The following is a 6,189-nucleotide window of genomic DNA, read 5'->3' as shown; positions in this document are numbered from 1 at the left end:
TCGTAGAATATGCAAGTGACAGTAGTTTGTATTAGATAGAAGAACTTCTATGCAGGTTCTTAATACCATGGCAATACTATATCTGTCTATTAAAAAGGAGCCATACCAAATTAAATTCAGAAATTGTGTCTTTCTGCCACTTGCCAGTTGTCACTGCTAGCTCCGCCCACTAGCCCGACCAAGGTAGTAGCTTGAGTGTTGTGACTTTAATTTGTCTCATATCCAGGTCAAAAAGAAGGAAAATAATTGATTTGATTATTAGGAGGTGACTAGCTAGGGTTCCCCAGATAAAGGACACGCTCCTGGCACTGATAGGCGGAAGAAACTGGTGCCCCCACGAATGCTGAAAGGACCTATAGTCCCAGTTGAGAAACCCCTTCAATCCCAATTTCTCAACTAGCCCGAACTGCGAATTCAAGACTAGGTGAGGGAACCAGGACTAAAGGGGCCTTCAGCCTGCGCCCGGAGGCTGACCGGTAAAGATAACATCAAAGGTCTAGAAAACATTACAAATATTTAGGGTTATGTAGAAATGACGTATAAATAAAAATAAACTCTATCATTATTATTCTAATTAAAAACCATAAATTTCTCTATTTATTTCTGAACCACAAAATGAAGATCTTCTCAAACAGCCGAGAGCAAGAACGGAGGAAAAGACATGAGCTTCAATAATTATACTAGATGGCTCAGGCTGAGACCAAGGAAGCTGGATATATAGCGTGGACATTTAGTCCCGATTGGTTGTGCATTCTGAGTGGCGCTCGGCGTTGGACACGGAACTACATTAGTCCCGGTCCCAACTCTGGCCTAAAATAAAGCCCAAAACCAAAGATCTATTCTCCACTATTGACACAATGACACATATAATGATAAAATTAATAATCCATGTAGTACGAGGAAGGATTTATGGGCTACTACTACTCGTGAACTAGTCAAGTGCGCGTGAAGAGATGGATGATCTTCCTCCACATCTATCAATATCATCCGTCACTCCGCTGCCGCACCACGCACGCCAGACGCTTCTCCTGCCAGCTCTCTCTCTCTCTCTCTCTCTCTCTCTCTCTCTCTCTCTCTCTCTCTCTCCTGCTTTGATTGGCGGTTGATCCTATGCCCGGGTACACACAGAAAAGCGACTTGGACGGCTCCCCGTAACTTGTCCCTGTATTAGAGATGCTATACCTAATATATATATATACTACTGCTAGCAGGTAGTGAACCAGTGTGTTAATAAGTTATTTTAGGGCAGCCCCAGTGCAAGAAACTATCAACAGTTTCTACATCGTAGGATACCATATCAGAAAACTATCCTTTCCAATGCAAGATTTTATCCTAGTGTCCTTATAAAAAATGACCAATCATTCACCGTGTTCCTCTCTCTCGTCTCTGGATCCTTTGTGCAGAAACCACACAGTGGTCCCCGAGTCTGCCCCCCAGCAGAGCTCGACGCGTGGTGGTAGAGGAGGAGCACAACGCGGTCGTAGAGGAGGTGCGCGCGGCGCCGTAGAGGAGGAGCGTGGCTCGCAGATCACCGCCACCCTTGGGTGACTTGCCCTTCCGCCCTTCTTCACTAGGGCCGCTGCCAGTAGCTGCCTCAGCCGTAGCCGCGGGTGCCCACCAGCAGAAGAGATCCGTGATGCCGTAGACGGTGGGGGAGGCCAGGTCACCGGAGACAGAGAGCGTGGACGTAGAGGAGGAGGACGCGGCGGCGGCGGCCAGCATCGAGGCCCACACGGGGAGGCGGGCATCGAGCGGCGGCACGTGGGAGGACGAGAGCAGTGCGGGATGATGGGAGCAACGAGGCGGACCAGAGAGCCTGCGCACCGGATCCGAAGAAGGGCCATGGAAACCGGTCGTTTCTCCCCAGCGCATTTTCTCTCATTTCTTTGTGCCTTAATCTGCGTGAGAGGACTTGGTTCCTTCACGAGGAAACGGTTTCTTTTTTCCACGTACTCTCTCTCTACAATAATTTTTTTTTGAGTTGCCAGCATAATTGAGAAGGATAGATACTTTTTTTTTGGAATTAGAGAGGGATAGAAACTACCATCAACGTGCCATTGGGACGGCCTATCCCAGTGGTTGAAATTATACACAATTTTCATAGCAGCTACGTCAACGAGAAACCATTCATAGAAACTAACCCTTCCAATGAAGGTGTCTCTGGATAATAAATGTTGCCCTTTTTTCTGTTTCTCTCTCTCCCAACTCATCTTCTTCCTCCGACTAGCATCTGTCTTAGGATGAAGCATACACGCAGCAAGTGAACGTGGCCTGGGCGTACGGCAGCACGGCCTGGATGAATGGCAGCACGACGAGCGCAGGCCGCGTCCGCGTACGGCAACGCGGTGAGCGCGGCCTGGGAGGACAGCGGCACAGCGAGCGCGGGCTGGACGGATGGCGGCACGGCGAGCGCGGCTTGCGCGGCCTGGACGAACAGCGGCGTGGCGAGCGCATCTCGGCGAACAGCGACGCGGCGAGCACAGCTTGCGCGGCCTACATGGACGGCGCGGACGGCGGAGTGCTCAGCACGGCCTCGGCGGACGGCGTCAAACGACGAGCGTGACTGGGTCAGGGTGTACGTACTTCAGGGTGTACTTCGTCGTCGTGGAGGTCGCGCTGCTGGGCGGGCACGTCGTCGTCGTGGAGTCCAGCCTCGGCGAGCGCGGCCTGGGCTTACGACGGCACAGCCTGCGCGGCCTGGGGGGACGACGGAGCAGCGAGCGGGCGCGGCCAAGCGGGGCGGGCACGGCCGGCAAGCGGCGGAGCGGGCAAGTGCACGCGGGACCGGCTACATAGAAATCGGTCGTTTCTTCCCAACGGTGATTTGGTCGATTCCTTGTGCGTCGGGTGAAGAGAAGACGTGGTTTCTCTACGTGGAAACGATTTCTACAATTTTTCTTCTCTTTCTTCATTAAATTAAATAGACTGTCAGCATTTTGCTAATAAAGATAGAAATCACCATCCATGTCCCATTGGGTGCTCGATTACCATCTGCATGAGATCGGGAACAGAGCCCATATCCATTGTTCACGCGCCAACACAACCTGCTGAACCCACCGGTTAAGAACGGGCCGGCCCAATATGAAGAAGGCCCAAACTCCAAAAGGCCAGAACCTGTCGATCGAGGGTCCGGCTCCGCTAGCGGCGCTCGTTCCCCAGCTTCCCGCAATCACAATCCTCCCGGCCGCCCTCACCGCAGTCGGCGACTCGGCATTCCATCCTCCCCGCCGCTTCACGGCGTCCGTTTCGTCCGCTGCTGATACCGCCACGTTGGCCATCAGATCGAGCCATCCATCGAGGTCGCATCGGCGAAGGTGCTCGTCTGCTCGACAAGGCATCTCACCCCTGTGTCCAGGCTGAGGCGAACGGATTCAGCAAACACCAGTGATGACCCCGACCGCCGCAACCACCGCCAAGCAGATCCAAAAGGTTCCTCCTTTCGCGTTCACTTTCTCCCTTCCTTCGTCTTGATAGGGTATGCTATACTTCCAAATTATAAGATATTTTAGCATCTCTAGATTCATAGTTACTATATATCTAAAAACCTTGAATTTGGATATGCCAAAACGTCTTATAATTTGGAACTTGGAACTGGGGAGTAATTATTAAGAAAATTAACAGAATTGATTTAGTCTCCATGTCCGGGATATGCATGGTCACTTAATTAGTATAAGGAGTCAAAACATTTCGATCGATTATCTAGCTACAAAATAAATAAGATTACTTTGGTACATTATAGTGGTGATGAAATTGCATAGTTTGGTCCCAAGTCAAATCACCACACAAAGGACATGACCTTTCCACACCGTACCATGGAAGAAAAAAAATGTATATATTTCCACACAGTTGCCATAAGGTTGCACTGGCGGCTAGTCAGTCAATATTTTGACTTAGTGTGGAAAACTGAGATCTCGGGATCACTTAGAATCCCTATAAAAATTCCAGAAGTAGCAATACCCTTTTTCTTCAGTCTTCAACACAGAGACGAACTCATTGGCCTTTAAACATGGCATAAGCAGTGATCCCACGGACCTCCTTGCCTCTTGGCAAAAGGGCGGAGACTGCTGCCGGTGGAGAGGCGTCCAGTGCAGCAACCAAACCGGCAATGTCCTCGAGCTTCAACTTCCTTATGGCTCGCTGGTCGATCGGCCAGATAAGTCATTCATTGCTCTCGCTGGATCATTTAGTCTACCTTGATCTCAGTATGAATTACCTTAACGGATCGAGCGGACATATACCGGAGTTCTTGAGCTCCTTGGTGAATTTGGTACATCTTGGCCTCTCGATCAAGTCATTCTCTGGTAGAATCCCTCCCCACCTTGGTAACCTCTCAAAGCTGCAGTATCTTGACCTCTCTGCCAACTACCTTTCTGGACATGTGCCATCTGAGATTGGTATGCTTGCTGATTTGAATTTTCTAGACCTGAGTTTCAATGAATTGAGTGGTGATATCACAGAAAAACACTTTGCGGGATTAGCAAAATTGAAGTACCTAAACTAATTGGAAATTCTTTGAACTTTACAGTTTCCTCCGAATGGTTCCCTCCGTTTAGTTTAGAAGTCGCACATCTAGTACATTGCCAAATAGGTCCTCTGTTTCCTGCTTGGCTTCGATCTCAGGTGGATCTTGTTTGGGTAGATATCTCAAGCACAGGTATAACTGATAAGTTCCCGGACTGGTTTAGCACTACATTCTCAAAGGCCACCTATTTGGACATCTCCCAGAATCAAATCCATGGTACATTGCCAAAAAAACATGGAATTTATGTCCTTGAAGTGGTTCTATCTCAGTTCAAATAATTTAACTGGTGACATCCCTTCGTTACCAAGAAATATTAGCATGTTGGACCTCTCTCTAAACTTTTTATCTGGAAACCTACCAACAAAGTTCAGAACTCGGCAACTAGTATCTCTAAATTTGTTCTCGAATCACATCACTGGTGGTCTTTCCGAATCGATTTGTGAAGCGCAAGGGTTATCTGAACTGTATTTAGGTAACAATCTTTTTGAGGGCGAGCTTCCTCGATGTTTTAATGCTACAACCCTCATGTTTCTACTATTAGGCAATAATAGTTTCTCAGGTGATTTCCCAGTGTTCCTTCAAACCAGCAAGCGATTAGAGTTCATAGACTTATCACGAAATAAGTTCTCTGGAAATTTACCACACTGGATTGGAGGTTTGGTCGAACTCCGGTTCATACGTTTAAGCGAGAACATGTTCTCTGGAAATATTCCAATCAGCATCACAAATCTTACCCACCTTCATCATTTGAATCTAGCCAGCAACAGGTTGTCAGGTGTTATACCCTGGGGTATGTCAAGTCTTACAGCTATATATGACACAAAAATATGTGAAGGACCCTTCTATTGACGAAGATGCTTATGGAGTCTATGAAACGTTGAACCGTGACATCGGACAGCACTTCTCTGCGGTCACCAAGGGGCAAGAACTGTATTACGATGTCAGAATTTTTGAATTGGTGAGCATTGACTTATCATTCAACCACTTATCTGGTGGAATTCCAGAAGAAATAGCTTCTTTTAATGCACTATTCAATTTGAATCTCTCAAGAAACTGTTTAAGTGAAGAAATTCCAGACAAGATTGGGGCCATGAAGTCACTTTTCTAACTGGACCTCTCAAACAACCTGCTTTCTGGGGAAATCCCTTCGAGCTTATCAGATCTATCAGGATTGAGCTATTTGGACTTATCTAATAACAATTTAACAGGGCCCGTACCATCAGGACAGCAACTTGACACCCTCTACGCAGAGTACCCATCTATGTACAGTGGCAACAGTGGTCTATGTGGGCCTACTCTTCGAAAGATCTGTTCAGGAAACAATTCATCAAGTCAACTTGTTCATGAACATGGTTTTGAGCCAATGTCATTTTATTTTGGACTTGGTTTGGGATTTATGTTGGGCCTTTGGTTTGTGTTTTGCGTCCTGTTGTTCAAGAAAGCATGGAGGGTTGCTTATTCCTGCTTCATTGACAAGATGTACGATCAGATGTATGTGCTTGTGGTTGTTACATGGAAAAGCTTGGCAAGGAAGGGATCTACTGCTGAAGTATAAGAAATTGAAATTCAAGCATTATTGAGCTGTTGAAACTTGAGCTTTAGTAGACATTGGACTGAAAAGGCATATAGCAGCATCTTACGTTCTATTTTTGTTGTTGTACTGAAGT

General features: G+C 47.4%; 1 pseudogene; it reads left to right on the top strand.

The window, feature by feature from the left end:
- The first annotated feature begins 4,929 nt into the window (after nucleotides 1-4,929).
- On the top strand, nucleotides 4,930-6,119 carry LOC136485770 (receptor-like protein EIX2; annotated as a pseudogene).
- Nucleotides 6,120-6,189: the final 70 nt, after the last annotated feature.

Source organism: Miscanthus floridulus, chromosome 10, assembly GCF_019320115.1.
Source record: "Miscanthus floridulus cultivar M001 chromosome 10, ASM1932011v1, whole genome shotgun sequence".
NCBI classification, from domain to species: Eukaryota; Viridiplantae; Streptophyta; class Magnoliopsida; order Poales; family Poaceae; genus Miscanthus; species Miscanthus floridulus.
The sequence above is the reverse complement of the archived record's forward strand: the minus strand, read 5'-3'. Positions and strand labels throughout refer to the sequence as shown.